Here is a 15,608-nt window from a genome sequence, read left to right on the forward strand (position 1 = left end):
TTTATTTTTAATTGATATCTGTCCTAGGAGCATTAATGGTGAGGTTAAATCATTATGATGTTGTGTGATTATTGTTGTTAAAGAACTGGTTAAGAATAATGCATCATACAACATAGTTTCTAATATAGTTCAAAACAACTACTCAATCTAAACAAACAACAGCCCTGAGGGTGTGTGTGTGTGTGTGTGTGTGTGTGTGTGTGACAGAGAGAGCCTGAAAAGGAATACACATGATGAGTATATTAATTGGGTTAAGTAAAGATTATAGAATATTTATCTGACTAAGGGAAATATCTTCTTTCAACTCTCCCAATAAAACTTTTGGAGAATCTCAAAACAGATTGTTTAATTGTATCTTGCCATTCAAACTAATTATATATATATATATATATATATATATATATATATATATATAAAGTCCAATAAATTGGATAAAATACCATTTTATATGTGTGTACTAGAAGGAAGAGAAACTATGGTTCCAATTTGTCTTTGCATAAGAGAGCCAATTTTAGAAAAAGAGCTCTTCATTTTCCCATTATCCTAGGTTATGTTTATTAAACTTGATTAATAATATAAGATTACTATTTTTACTGAGAGAATAATAATGTAAATAAAATTTATAATAACTTCCAGTAGTTAAAGAACATAAAATTTAAACTGGAAGCTATGTTACTCTTCCAAATAGATTTCTTAAAAAAAAGATGTGGTCAAAGGCACAAAAAAGTCCCCGTTGAAGGAGTCAGAACATAGTGTTTGCATGTACATTCAAGTTACTTTTAACTTGTGGACTCTGAAAACTAATAGTGTTGACATTCACCATAGAGACTCTTGTGAGCATATGTGTGTGTGTGTGAAGTATGAAACCTTAAGCGAACACTTGTCTCTGAATATACTTTTTTTTTTTTTTTTTTTTTTTTACATTTAATGTATCATTCAAAACTATTTCAAGCTTGAGTTGCCCTATAATCTCCTGTTCAGGGATTTCTTTAGGTTCTTTCTAATTGTGTTCTTTGACTAAATTCACTTTTTAATAGGGCCCAGTGAAACTAATTAAAGTCATGAGTTATTTTGCATGGGCTTTATTTAAGATAATTCATAGCAGGATACAAAAGTTTCATTCCACCAGTGGGAATTCTACTGGATGGGCTTGTGTAACCTGTAGCTAATGATGGCAAAACCAGATCAATTTGTTTGAGGAAGTATAAGAAACTAGCTACCCTACACTCCAATTGTATCTTGAGACCAGTGGGGTCCCATCTTCTCATTAACTTCATCACAGGCATGATTCTATCTCTCTTAGGTATCTAACTGGCACACTTAACTCTGAAAATGGCATATTATTTAAGGCATCCAGTGGGAATCACACTAGTTGGAAACTATGTAATAAAACTGACTCCAAACATGCTACTCTGAAGATGACTTCATTTTTAATTAAAAAATATTTGTATAAATATTCTCCAAGGACAAAGACGATTAATGGCAACAATAAAGGAGTGCTATGTGAGTTTCTGATTGGTCCCCAGAGTTGGCTGCATTAAAAATAGTAATTTCTTCTTACTACAAATTCGAGAAGTCATATTAGACACTTTAGGTGGAAAGGATACCTTAAAGGGATTTTGCACTGTTATATAATTAAAATTGTATGCTTCTCAAAAAAAAACAAAAAAAAAAAACACAAACAAACAAACAAACAAAAAACATAATCTGAAAATGCCCTCATCAATTATACACATTCTCAGGATTAGAGCAGCAAAACCCTTGTTATCAAGAAATATTTTTCTCTTATCTATTATAAATATGGATGAAGTATTGTGAAAATATAAAATTTGGAATAAGGAGAATTGGATACTAGTGGTGAATTGATAGCATTAAGAAGTGTGCACATAAACTAATCATTTTATGTTTGGGGTACTTCTCACTTTAAATTCTTAAATGCCAGTCTTATATAGCAGATTTTTTTAAAGACCAAATTTTAAAATATAGGCAAATTAATGTATACTCCATTTTCTGCTCTCTTCCCAGGCTGAACTATATTCAACTCAGAAGACCAGGCATCATCATATTTTTTAAAAAATAAAATGAACATCTAAAACAAGATTTGTCAATATCTTTAAAATATCAATTTTACAATCCTAACTGTCAAACACAAGTTATCAAGTGTGCATTAAAAATTACCATGTTTTTCTTCTTCACAGTATTTCTTATTCAATCCACAATAGGGAAATAACAATTTAATTCAAAATTAATAATAATAATAACAATGCATCTAGAAAACCCACACATAGCTGGAGTCAAATAATATCTAAAAAGCAAGGTCAAAGCAAGAATGAAAAAAAAAAATTTAACTAAATAATTTTACCCTGATGGTTGTAAAAAAATATATATCAAAATTACTGAGATGAAGCTAAAGCAGAGATTAAAGGAAAATATGTAGCGATGAGTGTATGGATAAGAAAACAAAAATGTCTGAAATAATTAAGATTCTACCTTAACAGACTAGGGAAATGAGAAAAACCTGTAAGCAAAATAAATAGTAGGAAGGAAATAATAAAGATAAGAGGAGAAAGCACTATGATTTAAAAGAAAAACAGAAAAAAGAGTAAGAAAAAATATTACCTATAAAAAATTTCTGTGAAAACATAAATAAGAATTGACAAAACTCCAGTCAACTTAAAATAAAAAATTAAGTTAAAATAAATCAACATATTATCAAAAATAAGAGAGCATCGATACAAATTCACAGATATTAAAGAATTATAAAGGAATATTATGAACAAATTACTGCCAAAAATTCAATGGCATAAATAAAATTTTAAAATTCCTTCAAAGACAAAAACCTCCCAGGGGAATCAAAAATTGTGGCAGAGTGAATGGAAGCTACATAGACCGTCTCCCAGGACCAAACTGGAATTACAACTAAAATAAAGGCAAGCCATCTGGAAAAGCCAACGGAAGAGCAGCTGGAGAGAACCCTTATAACCAGGGATGTAAAGAGGACCCCAAATCGAGACTGGTAGGAGCTGCAGAGGTACAAGAGAGCTGGCTGGGTGCTCAGAGGCAGCAGCTGAGGGCTGTCTTAGCTGTGAGCAGTTCCCTCTGAAAAGTGGGGGGTTAAAACCCCAAGCCGGCTCCCCAACACAGAATGGTAGAATAGAAAAAGTCACCCACATAACACCTGGCTGACAAAATCACCAAAGCAGAGGTTTTCTCCAGCAGGGAGAGCTACAAGGAACACCAGCACTTCCCTGACGGGCCAGTGCACTAAATTATAGCTACAGTCTCTCACTTTGGGCTCCAGGAGAAGGAAGGCAGACTGGACTGGAGCTGTGTGAGGAGAGTTGAGGGTTCGTGGTCCTGAGAAGAGAACTGGAAAGGAGGCCATCAGGAGCTCTATGCTGAGTCACTCCCCCACAGGACAGTAGCCATTTCCTTCAAAGAGCCCCTTCCTGGAGCAGCCATAGCCTGGGGGAGAAGAACTGCCCCTTCATCAGGAATTTAACACCACCTGGCCTGGAGAAGTGCAACCTGAGGCTCATTAACATCCAGAGACTACCTGCCAGCCAGTAGGCCGAGAAGACCCTCTGAAAGCTTTGAGCTTTGGACCTGGCTGTCAGTGTTGGGAGCCATAGCTCTGGGGACTGAGCTGTGAAGGCTGAGTCCTGGATCCCTGCAGTGAGCCTATAACCCACACTGCAGAAAACACTTTCTTCTCAAGGCAACTTTAACCCAGGGGAAAGCAATTGCCCCACCTGCTTTCCCTGTCCACCAGAGGAATTTTTCAGGGCTACAACCTGAGGCTCGTTAAGTAATTGAGACTAATAACCAGGCTTCAGGCAAAATCTCTGGGATAATTTAATCTTTTTTGGCCTGCAACTCTACCCAGGAAAGTAAGACTAGACATTGGCGTTTAATGTTGTCCCTTCCATACTCATGCAAACCTAGTAGAGGGAGCCACAATCAGTGAAACACTGATGACCACAGGGAAAATTTGGCAGGCTCCAAAACCTGTTGAGACAGCCAAAACGGCGAAACAAAGAAACAAATCCCAAATGAAAGAACAAGAGAATTCTACAGAAGAAGAAATAAATGAAATGGAATTAAGCAAGTTATCAGAGGTAGAGTTTAGAATAATGATTATGAGGAAGCTCAACAACATGAGTAAAGATATACAAACAATAAAAATCAACCACTTGGAAATGAAAAACCACCAAGCAGAATGAAGAATGACAGAGCAGAAATAAAGAACACATTGGAAGAAATAACCAGTAGAGTAGAGGAAGCTGAGGATCAGATCAGTGAAATATAAGACAGGGTAGAAAAAAAATCAGAGAACCAAAAAGAAAAAGAACAATGAAAAAACAGGAGGACAATTTAAGAGAGCTGTGGTACAATATGAAAGGTAACAACATCCACATCATAAGAGTTCCAGAAGAATAAAAAAATGAGCAAGTGACAGAAAACTTTTCTAACTTGGTGAAGGAAAAAGGCATACAAGTGCAAGAAGCTCAAAGAACCCCAAGTAAGAAGAACCCAAAGAGCACCACACCAAGACACATAATAATTAAAATGCCAAAAACAGCCCTGGCCAGTTTGGCTCAGCGGTTAGAGCGCCCGCCTGCGGTCCGGAGAGACCCGGGTTCGGTTCCCGCTAAGGGCATGTACCTCGGTTGCAGTTTGTCCCCCGCCCTGGTTGGTCGTGCGGGTGGCAGCCACTCGATGTGTCCCTTTCACATCAATGTTTCCCTCTCTCTCTCTTCCTCTCTCTCCCTCCCACTCTGTCTGTACAAAAAATGGAAAAATGTCCTCGGATGAGGATTAAAAAAAAATAAAAAAATAAAATAAAATGCCAAAAACAAAAGTCAAAGAGAGAATCCTAAAGGCAGCAAGAGATAAACAACAGGTTACCTACAAAAAAATCGCTAAAAGGCTATCAGATGACTTATCAACAGAAACATTACAGGCCAGAAAGGAATGGCATGAAATATTCAAGACAATAAAAAACAAGGATCTGAATACAACACTACTCTATCCAGCAAGTCTATAATTCAAAATAAATGGTGAAATAAAGAGCCTGCCAGACAAAAAAATGCTAAGGGAGAATATTAGCACCAAACCAACACTGCAAAAAAAAAAAAAAAAGTTAAAAGAACTGCTGTAATAAGCAGAAGAAATAGAGAGAAAAATATATCCATAATGGATAAAAATGGCAATAATTAAGTACATATCAATATAAACCTTAAATGTAAATGGATTAGATGCTCCATTCAAAAGACACTGAGTAGCTGAATGGATAAGAAAGCATGACTCATAGATATGTTGTTTATAAGAGACCCACCTCACAACAAAAGACCCACACAGATTGAAAGTGAAGGGATGAAAAAAATTTTCCAAGCAAATGAAAAGGAAAAAAAAAACTGGGGTAGAAATACTCATATCTGATAAAAATAGACTTCAAAACTAAGGCCATAATAAGAGACAACAAAGACCACTATGTAATATTGAAAGGATCTATCCATAAGGAAGATATAACCTTGGTAAACACATATGCATCCAATATAGGAGCACTAAAATACATTTAAAAACTTCTGGAGGACTTCAAGGAGAAATTGACAGCAACAATATCATAGCAGGGTTCAACACCCCACTGACGTCATTGGATAGATCCTCTAGACAAAAAATTGCAAGGAAACAGAGATTATAAATGATGCACTAAATTTAATGGATTTCATGGGCATCTACAGAGAATTACACCCCAGATCTGCAGAATTCACATTCCTCTCAGGGGCACATGAGACATTTTCAAGACCAACAACATGTTAGACACAAAGTAAGTCTCTATAAGTTCAAGAAGAATTAAATCATATCAAGCATCTTCTCAGATCACAATGGCATGAAACTAGAAATTAATGACAATAAAAACACCGCAGAACATTCAAACACATGAAAGTTAAATACCACGTTATTAAACAATGAATGGGTTACCAAGGAGATGAAGGAAGAAATTAAAAATTTCCTGGGACCCAGTGAAAATGAACATACAACAACACAAAATCAATGGAACACAACAAAAACAGTCCTGAGAGAGAAGTTCATAGCACAGGCCTACCTCAAAAGACAAGAAAAATTCCTAATAGACTATCTAATCCTACAACTTAAAGAACTAGAAAGTAAACAAAAAGAAAATCCCAGAGCAAATAGAAGAAAAGAAATAGTAAAGATCAGAGAAGAAATAAACAACATAGAGGTGGAAAAAAATTTCAAAAGATCAATGAAACAAAGAGCTGGTTCTTTGGAAAGATAAACAAGATTGATGAACCTTTAGCCAGACTCACCAAAAAAAAAACAAAAAGAGAGGACCCAAATAAACAAAATCAGAAACAAAAGAGAAGTAACAACTAACACCACAGAAATACAAAGGATTGTTAAAAAATACTATGAACAATTATATATCAATAAATTGGACAACGTAGGTGAAATGGACAAATTCCTAGAATCACACAGTCTTCCAAAACTGAAGCAGAAAGAGACAGAAAACTTGTACAGACCAATAACAACTAACGAAATTGCAGATGTCATCGAGAAACTCCCAACAAACAAAAACCCAGGCCCAGACAGCTTCACAGGGCAGTTTTACCAAACATTCAAAGAACTAACACCCATTATCCTCAAACTATTCCAAAAAATTTAAGAAGGAAAACTTCCAAACTCTCCTTATGAGGCCAGCATGATCCTAATTCCAAAACCAAACAAAGACACTACAAAGAAAGAAAACTACAAACCAATATCCCTGATGAACATACATGCCAAAATCCTGAACAAAATATTAGCAAATCAGATCCAGCAATACATTAAAAAATTTATTCACCATGACCAAGTGGGATTCATCCCAGGGATGCAAGGCTGGTACAATATTCACAAATCAATAAATGTGATACAACACATAAACAAAATGAAAAATAAAAACCATACGATCATATCAATAGATGCTAAAAAAGCATTTGATAAATTCCAGCACCCATTTCTGATAAAAACGCTCAGCAATGTGGGAATAGAGGGATCATATCTTGCCATAATAAAGCCTATATATAAAAAACCTACAGCCAACATTGTACTCAATGGACAAAAACTAAAAGCATTTCCCTTAAGAACAGTAACCAGAGATGCCCACTTTTGCCACTCTTATTTAACACAGTACTGGAAGTATTAGCCACTGCAAATAGACAAGTAAAAAAAATAAAAGGGATCCATATTGGAAAGGAGGAAGTAAAACTGTCATTATTTGCAGATGACATGATATTGTACAAAGAAAACTCTCAAGACTCCATCAAAAATCTACTAGATTTAATAAATGAATTTGGCAAAGTGGCAGGACAGAAAATTAACATCCAGAAATCTATGGCATTCTTATACATCAATAGTGAACACTGAGAAAGGAAAACTAAAAAAAAAAAAAGAAAGAAAGAAATAATCCAATTTACCATTGCATCAAAAATAAATAAAATACCTAGGAATAAATTTAACCAAGGAGGTAAAAGACCATTTGTCAGAAAACTACAGGACATTGAACAAAGAAATAAAGAAAGATATAAAAAGTGGAAATAGCATTGGCCAGTTTGGCTCAGCGGTTAGAGCATTGGCCCGCGGACCAGAGAGTACCGGGTTCAGTTCCTGCTAAGGGCACATACCTCAGTTGCAGTTTGTCCCCGGCCCCAGTTGGGGTCGTGTGGGTGACAATCAGTCGATGTGTCTCTCTCATATCAATGTTTCTCTCTCTCTCTTCCCCCTCTCTTCCTCCTGCTCTATCTGAAGATAAATGCAAAAAAGAAAAAGAAAAAGTAGAAACATATACCATGTTCATGGATTGGAAAAATCAACATTAAAATGTTCATACTACCCAAAGCAATCTACACATTCAATGCAATCCCTATTAAAGTACCAATGGCATATTTTACAGATGTAGAACAAACACTCCAAAAATTTATATGGAACCATAAAAGACCCCAACGAGCCACAGCAATCTTGACAAAGAAGAACAAAGGAGGAGGGATCACAATACCAGATATCAGGTTATATACTACAAAGCCATCATAATCAAAACAGCCTGGTATCGACACAAGAACAGGCATATAGATTAATGGAACAGAACATAGAACCCAGATATTGCCCCAAGACAGTATGCTCAATTAATATTTGACAAATGAGGCAAGAGTATACAATGGAGAAAATACAGTCTCTTCAATAAATAGTGTTGGGAAAATTGGACAGCTACATGCAAAAAAATAAATAAAACTAGACCACCAATTTTCACCATACACAAGAATAAATTCAAAATGAATTAAAGACTTAAACATAACCCTTGAAACCATAAAAATCCTAGAAAAAAATATAGGCAGAAAAATCTTAGACATCATATATAACAGAATTTTCCATCACCTAGGGCAAGAGAAATAAAGTAAAAAAATTAATAAATGGGACTATATCGACCAAAAAACTTCTGCATGGCAAAAGAAACCAGCATCCAAATGAAGAGAACTTACTTTCTGGGAGAACATATTTGCCAACTATACATTGGATAAGGGGTTAATATCCAAAATATATAGGGTACTAATACAACTCAACAAAAAGAAGACAAACGATCCAATTAAAAATGGGCAAAGGACCTGAATAGACACTTCTCCAAACAGGACCTACAAATGGCCAGGAGATATATGAAAAAATGCTCAACATCTCTAATTATCAGAGAGATGCAAATTAAAACACCTATGAGAGGTCACCTCACATCTTCCAGAATGGTGGCCATGAACAAATCCTCAAACAAGTGCTGGTGAAGATGTGGAGAAAAGGATACTGTAGCACACTGATGGTGGGAATGCAGACTGGTGCAGCCACTGTGGAAAACAATATGGTGTTTCCTCAAAAAAATAAAAATAGAATTACCATTTGACCCAGTGATCCCACTTCTTGGAATATATTCTAAGAAGTCTGAAACACCAATCAGGAAGAATATATGCACCTTTATGTTCATAGCAGCCCTACTTATAATAGCTAAGATCTGGAAACAGCTGAAGTGCCCATTAGTATCTGGGTCAATAAAAAAGCTGTGGTACATTCACACAATGGATTACTATATAGCTTTAAGAAAGAAAGATCTCTTACCCTATAAAATGACAGGAAGGGACCTAGTATTATGCTAAGTGAAATAAGCCAGTCAGAGAAAGACAAGTACCACATGATCTCACTTATTTGTGGAACATAATGAACAAAATAAACTGTCATCCAAAAACAATCCAGAGTCATGAAAGTAGAGAACAAATTAACAAACCTCTGAGAGATGGAAGATGGGAGGGGTGGGAAGAGATAAGCCAAAAAATGTATATGTATATATGTACAACCAATTGACACAGACATTAGGTTAGGGAAAGAAGGAAGGAGGGTGTCAATAGGAGGAAAGGGGGGGCATCTGCATTACTTTCAACAGCAACAAAAATAGACAAAAACCTCCCAAGTTTACTCAAAAAGAAATAATCCAAATATTCTCAACAAGATAAGCAAACAGAATTCAGCTGAATATTAAGGATTATGTACCATAACCAAGTGTAATTTATTCTTGGAATGCAAGGATGGTGCTACATATGAAAGTGGATCAATATAATACACAACTTTAAAAGAATGAGAGAAAAGTATGATCCTCTCAATTGATGCAGAACAAGCATTTGACAAATTTTAGTATCTTTCATGATAAAAACATTAAAAAAACTATGAATAAAATGAAAGTATCTCATCATAATAAAGACCATATATGAAAAACAGACATGCTTAGTGATGAAATTATACTTAATGATGAGAAAGAATGAATTATTTTTCTCTAACATCAGGAACAAGGCAGGAATGCCCACTTTTGCCAATTCCATTCAACATGGTACTGAAGACAAAGAGAGATTTGGGCAAAAAATAAATAAAAAGAAAGTAAGACATTCAAATTGGAAAAGAAGAGGAACAATGATAGCATGAATTTTTATATAGAAAACCCTAAATATTTCACACAAAAACTCTTAGAGCTAATAAACAAATGATCAAGATGAAATAGGTGAGGGATGAGGAAAAATGAAAACAAAAACAAAAAACTCATGGACACAGACAACAGTATTGTGATTATCAGAGGAAAGGACATTGGTGAGAGGTGGAAGAGAATATAGGAGAAATAAATTGTGATGGAAGGATACTAGATTTTGGATGGTGAATGCACAATGCAATGTGCAGATGATGTACTGTAGAATTGTATAATTGAAACCTATATAATTCTATTGACCAATGTAACCCCAATAAATTCAATTAGAAAAGATACAAAATCAATAAGCATTTTTATAAAATAACAATGAAGAAAAGAAAATTAAAAAACAATTCCAACTATAATGATAAAGCATAAAATACTTAGAAGTTAACCAAGGAGGTGAAAGATTTATACAATGAAAACTGAAACATTACTGAAATATCAAGGAAAATATAAATAAATGGAAACTATGCCATGTGCATGGATTGGAAGAGTTAATATTGTGGAGATGCAAATACTACCCAAAGCAATCTACAGATTTAATGCATTTTCTATAGAAATCCTAGTGACTTTTGAATTAGAGTTTTGGGTTTCTTCAGATAAATACCAAGAAATGGAATCACTGGGTCTTAAGGCATTTCTAATTGTTTGAGGGCCCTCCATGCTGTTTTCCATACTGGCTGCATCAATCTACATTCCCACCAACAGTACACAGGGTTCTCTTTTCTTCACATCCTTGCTAATACTTGTTTGAATTTATTAATGATAGCCATTCCAACAGGTGTGAGGTAATATTGAATGTAAAGTGTAATTGAAAAATAAAATTTTTTAAAATTTAATTAAAAAACAAGAGGTAAATGGGGAACATCATGTTCATCAAGTATTGTTTGTATCATATTTCTCAATGAAATAAAGAAACCATTACATTTTTTAAAAATCCTAGAGACTTTTTTTGCAAAATTGGAAAAACCCATCCTAAAATTTATATAAAATCTCAAAGAAAAAATACTGAAAAAGAAGAACAAAGTTGGAGGAAGGATTCACACTGTCTTAAAACTTAATACAAAGTTGCGGTACTCAAAACAATGTGGCATTTACATAAAGACAGACATACAGACCAATGTAATAGAATAGAGAGTACAGAAATAAACTTTGATATATACTGTTACATGATTTTCGACAGGGTGCCAAGACTGTTCAATGAGGAAAAGGTAGTCTCTTCAATAAACAGTGCTGGGAAAACTGTATATCCACATGCAAAAGAATAAAGTTGGAAACTTGCCTAGCAACAGATATAAAAAGTTAACTCAATAAGATGCATGACTGAAATGTAAGACCTAAAACTATAAAACTCTCAGAAGAAAACAAAGGGCAAATGACAAATAAGCACATGAAATGATGGTCAACATAAGTAATCATTAGGGAAATATATATCAAAGCTACAATGAGATATCACCTCAGAGCCATTAGGATAGACTACAATCCCCTAACCCCTGCAAAAAAAAAAAAAAGTATTGGCAAGGATATGGAGAAATTGGAACTCTTCTCCACTGTTGATGGGAATGTAAAAGTGCACAGCTGCTGTGAAAATTAGTACAGTGGGTCCTCAAAAACAGAAAAATAGAACTACCATATGATCCAGCAATTTCTCTTCTAGTTATATACTCAAAAGTACTGAAAGCAGGGTCTCAAAGCAATATTTGTTATTCATGTTTCTAGCTTCTTAACTCACAATAGCTAAAATGTGGAGACAACCCAAGTATCAATTGATGAATGAATGGATAAGCAAATTTTACACACACACACACACACACACACACACACACACACAGCCTTAAAAAGAAAGAAAATCCTAGCATATGCAACAACATGCATGAACCTTAAATATATTATGCTAAGTGACTTTGCCAGTCACCAAAAAGACAAATCATGGATGATTTCACTTATATGAGGTAGTTAGAGCAGTCAAAATCATAGAAACAGAAAGTGGAATGGTGATTACCAATGGTTGGGAGGTGGAAGGAATCAGAAGTTATTGTTTAATAGGTACAGAGTTTCCTTTTTTCAAGACAAAAAGAGTTCTGGAGATGGATGGTGGTGATGGTTGGATGACAACACAAATATACTTGATACCACTGAACTGTACACTTAAAAATAAAGATAGGAAATTTTGTTACTGTATTTTACATTAAAAAATTAGACAAGGATTAAAAAAAAAAAAATGGTGACGGAGTGAATGGAAGCTACACAGACCATCTCCCAGGACCAAACTGGAATTACAATGAAAATAAAGACAAATCATCAAGAAAAAGCAACAGAAAAGCAGTTTGCAAGGACCATATAACCAGTGACCCTGACTTGATCCTGGTAGGTTTGTGGAGGTGAGAGAGGGACGCTGGGAGCCCAGAGACTTCAGTGGCCTTAGCTGTGAGCAGCGCCCTCGAGATAAACTCCCAAGAAGCTCCTCAGTGCAGAGCCAGGACAGATGCTAAAATAGTCACAGCCACTCACCTTGGGCTCTGGCAAAGGGAGGCCAGACTGGAATGAAACTGTGTGAAGACACTCAGGATTTGGAGGGCGCTCAGAGCTTTTGCTGAGTCACAGCCATCAGGACAGTGGTCATCTTACTCCTTCCCAGGGCTTTTGAGAGAGGCAGCAGCCCCTCCCTCAGAGATTCAACCCCACCCGGTGGCTATTGAAGTACAAATTGAGGCCCATTAACAACCAGCATCTGCCCCACCTTCAAGAAATCCCCTTATGCTGAACACCTGAGAGAGCCTTTCACTAAACTGAGAAGCCAAGGCTCTTCAACTAACTGCTACTGATAGCCTCCAGGCAAAAAGCTAGAGGATAACTGTACCATTCCTGGGCTAGCAACTCTAACCAGGAAAGTAACACTTGACAGTGGTGTTTAATGTGGGTCCTCCCTGCCTCATCCAAATCCAGGAGAGGGAGACACAAACAGCAGAACACCAACACCCACAGGGAAAATTTCACAGACTCCAAATCTCACTGTGATAGCCAAAATGGTGAAACACAGAAACAAAAGCCAAATGAAAGAACAAGAGACCTCTACCGAAGATGAGATAAATGAGGTGCAGTTAAGCAAGTTAACAGAACTAGAATTTAGAACCATGCTCGTGAGGAAGCTCAACAGCATGTGTAAGGACATGAACACCATGAGTAAAGACATAGAAATGTTGAAATCAACCAGTTGGAAATTAAAAACCACCAAGAAGAAATGAACAATGACATATCAGAATTAAAGAACACATTGGAAGGTCCAAACAGCAGAGTAGAGGAAGCTAAGGACCAGATCAGTGAATTAGAAGATAGGGTAGAAAAAGTCAACTAATCAGAAAACCAAAAGGAAAAAACAATTAAAAAACAGGAAAACAGCTTAAGAGAACTGTGGGACAACTGGAAAAGTAATAACTTTCACATCATAGGAGTCACCGAAAAAGAAGAAAATGAGCAAGGGTTAGAGAATATACTTGAAGAAATAGTGGCAGACAAGTTCTCTAATTTGGTGAAGGAAGAAGGCATTCACATTCAAGAAGCACAGACATCCCCAAGTAAGAAGAACCCAAACAGGCCCACACCAAGACACATAGTAATCAAAATGCCAAAAATTAAAGACAAAAAGAGAATCCTAAAAGCAGCAAGAGAGAAGCAACAGGTTACCTACAAAGGAAACCCCATAAGGCTCTCAGCTGACTTCTCAACAGAAACACTACAGAGCAGAAGGAAATGGTATAAAGTAATCAAGGTCATGAAAAACGAGGACCTGAATCCAAGACTACTCTACCCAGCAAGGCTATCATTCAAAATAGAAGGTCAAATAAAGAGCTTCCCAGACAAAAAAAAAAAGGCTAGAATACATTAGCACCAAACCAGCACTGCAAGAAATGTTAAAAGGACTGCTGTAATTAAAAGGAGAAACAAGAAGAAAAATAGAACCACACTAAACCAAAATGACAATAAATAAGTACATATCAATAATCAACTTAAATGAAACTGGATTGAATGCTCTGATAAAAAGACACAGAGTAGCTGATTGGATAAGAAAGCATGACTCATCTATATGTTGTTTACAAGAGACTCACCTCACAACAAAAGACTCACATAGGTTGAAAGTGAAGGGATGGAAAAAATCTTCCAAACAAACGAAAAGCAAAAAAAAAAAAAAAAAAAGCCGGGGTAGCAATACTCATATCTGATCAAATAGATTTCAAAATGAAGGCCATAACTAGAGACAAAGAAGGCCACTACATAATATTGAAAGGATCTATTCAACAGGATGATATAACCTTGATAAATATATATTCACCCAATATAGGAGCACCAAAATATATTAAAAATCTTCTGGAAGACTTCAAAGGACAAATAGATAGCAATACAATCATAGCAGGGGACTTCAACACCCTGTTGACATCACTGGATAGATCCTCTAGACAAAAAATTAGCAAGGAAACACAGATTCTAAATGAAGCACTAGACCAAATGGATTTAGTATGATATCTACAGAGAATTATACCCCAAAACTACAGAATTCACATTCTTCTCAAGTGCACATTGGACATTCTCAAAGATAGACCACATATTAGGGCACAAACTAAGTCTCTACAAGTTCAAGAAGATAGAACTCATATGAAGCATCTTCTCAGATCACAGTGGCATGAAACTAGAAATCAATTGCAACAAGAACATGCAAAGACATTTGAACACATGGAGGCTAAATAGCATGTTATTAAATAATGAATGGTCACTGAGGACATCAGGAAGAAATTAAAAACTTCCTGGAATCCAATGAAAATGAACACACAACAACACAATACCTATGGGATACAGCAAAAGCAGTTCTGAGAGGTAAGTTCATAGCACTACAGGCCTACCTCAAGAAGCAAGAAAAATCTCTAATAGACTTAAAGAACTCACAACTAAAGAACTAGAAAGCAAACAAAAAGAAAACCCCAGAGCAAGTAGAACGAAGAAAATAATAAAAGTCAGAGCCGAAATAAATGCCATAGAGACCAAAAAAACAATTCAAAGATCAATGAAACAAAGAGCTGGTTTTTTGAAAAGATAAACAAGATTAATGGATCCTTAGCTGGACTCACCAAAAAACAGAGAGAACCCAAATACACAAAATCAAAAATGAAAGAGGAGAAGTAACAACTGATACCACAGAAATACAGAGATGGTTAACAATTACTATAAACAATAATATGGCAACAAATTTGACAATCTAAGCAAAATGGACATATTTCTAGAAACACATAGTCTCCCAAAACTGGACCGGGAAGAGTAGAAAACTTGAACAGCTCAATAACAACAGAAGAAATTGAAAATGTAATCAAGACTCTGCCAGCAAACAAAAGCCCAGGCCCAGATGGCTTCACAGGGGAGTTTTACCGAACATTCAAAGAAGAACTAACACCCATTCTCCTCAAACTATTTCAAAAAATTCAAGAAGGAAGACTTCCAAACTCATTTTATGAGGCCACCATAATTCTAATTCCAAAACCAGAAAAAGACACTACAAAGAAAGAAA

The sequence above is a fragment of the Molossus molossus genome, unplaced genomic scaffold (assembly GCF_014108415.1).
Source record: "Molossus molossus isolate mMolMol1 unplaced genomic scaffold, mMolMol1.p scaffold_m16_p_10, whole genome shotgun sequence".
NCBI lineage: Eukaryota > Metazoa > Chordata > Mammalia > Chiroptera > Molossidae > Molossus > Molossus molossus.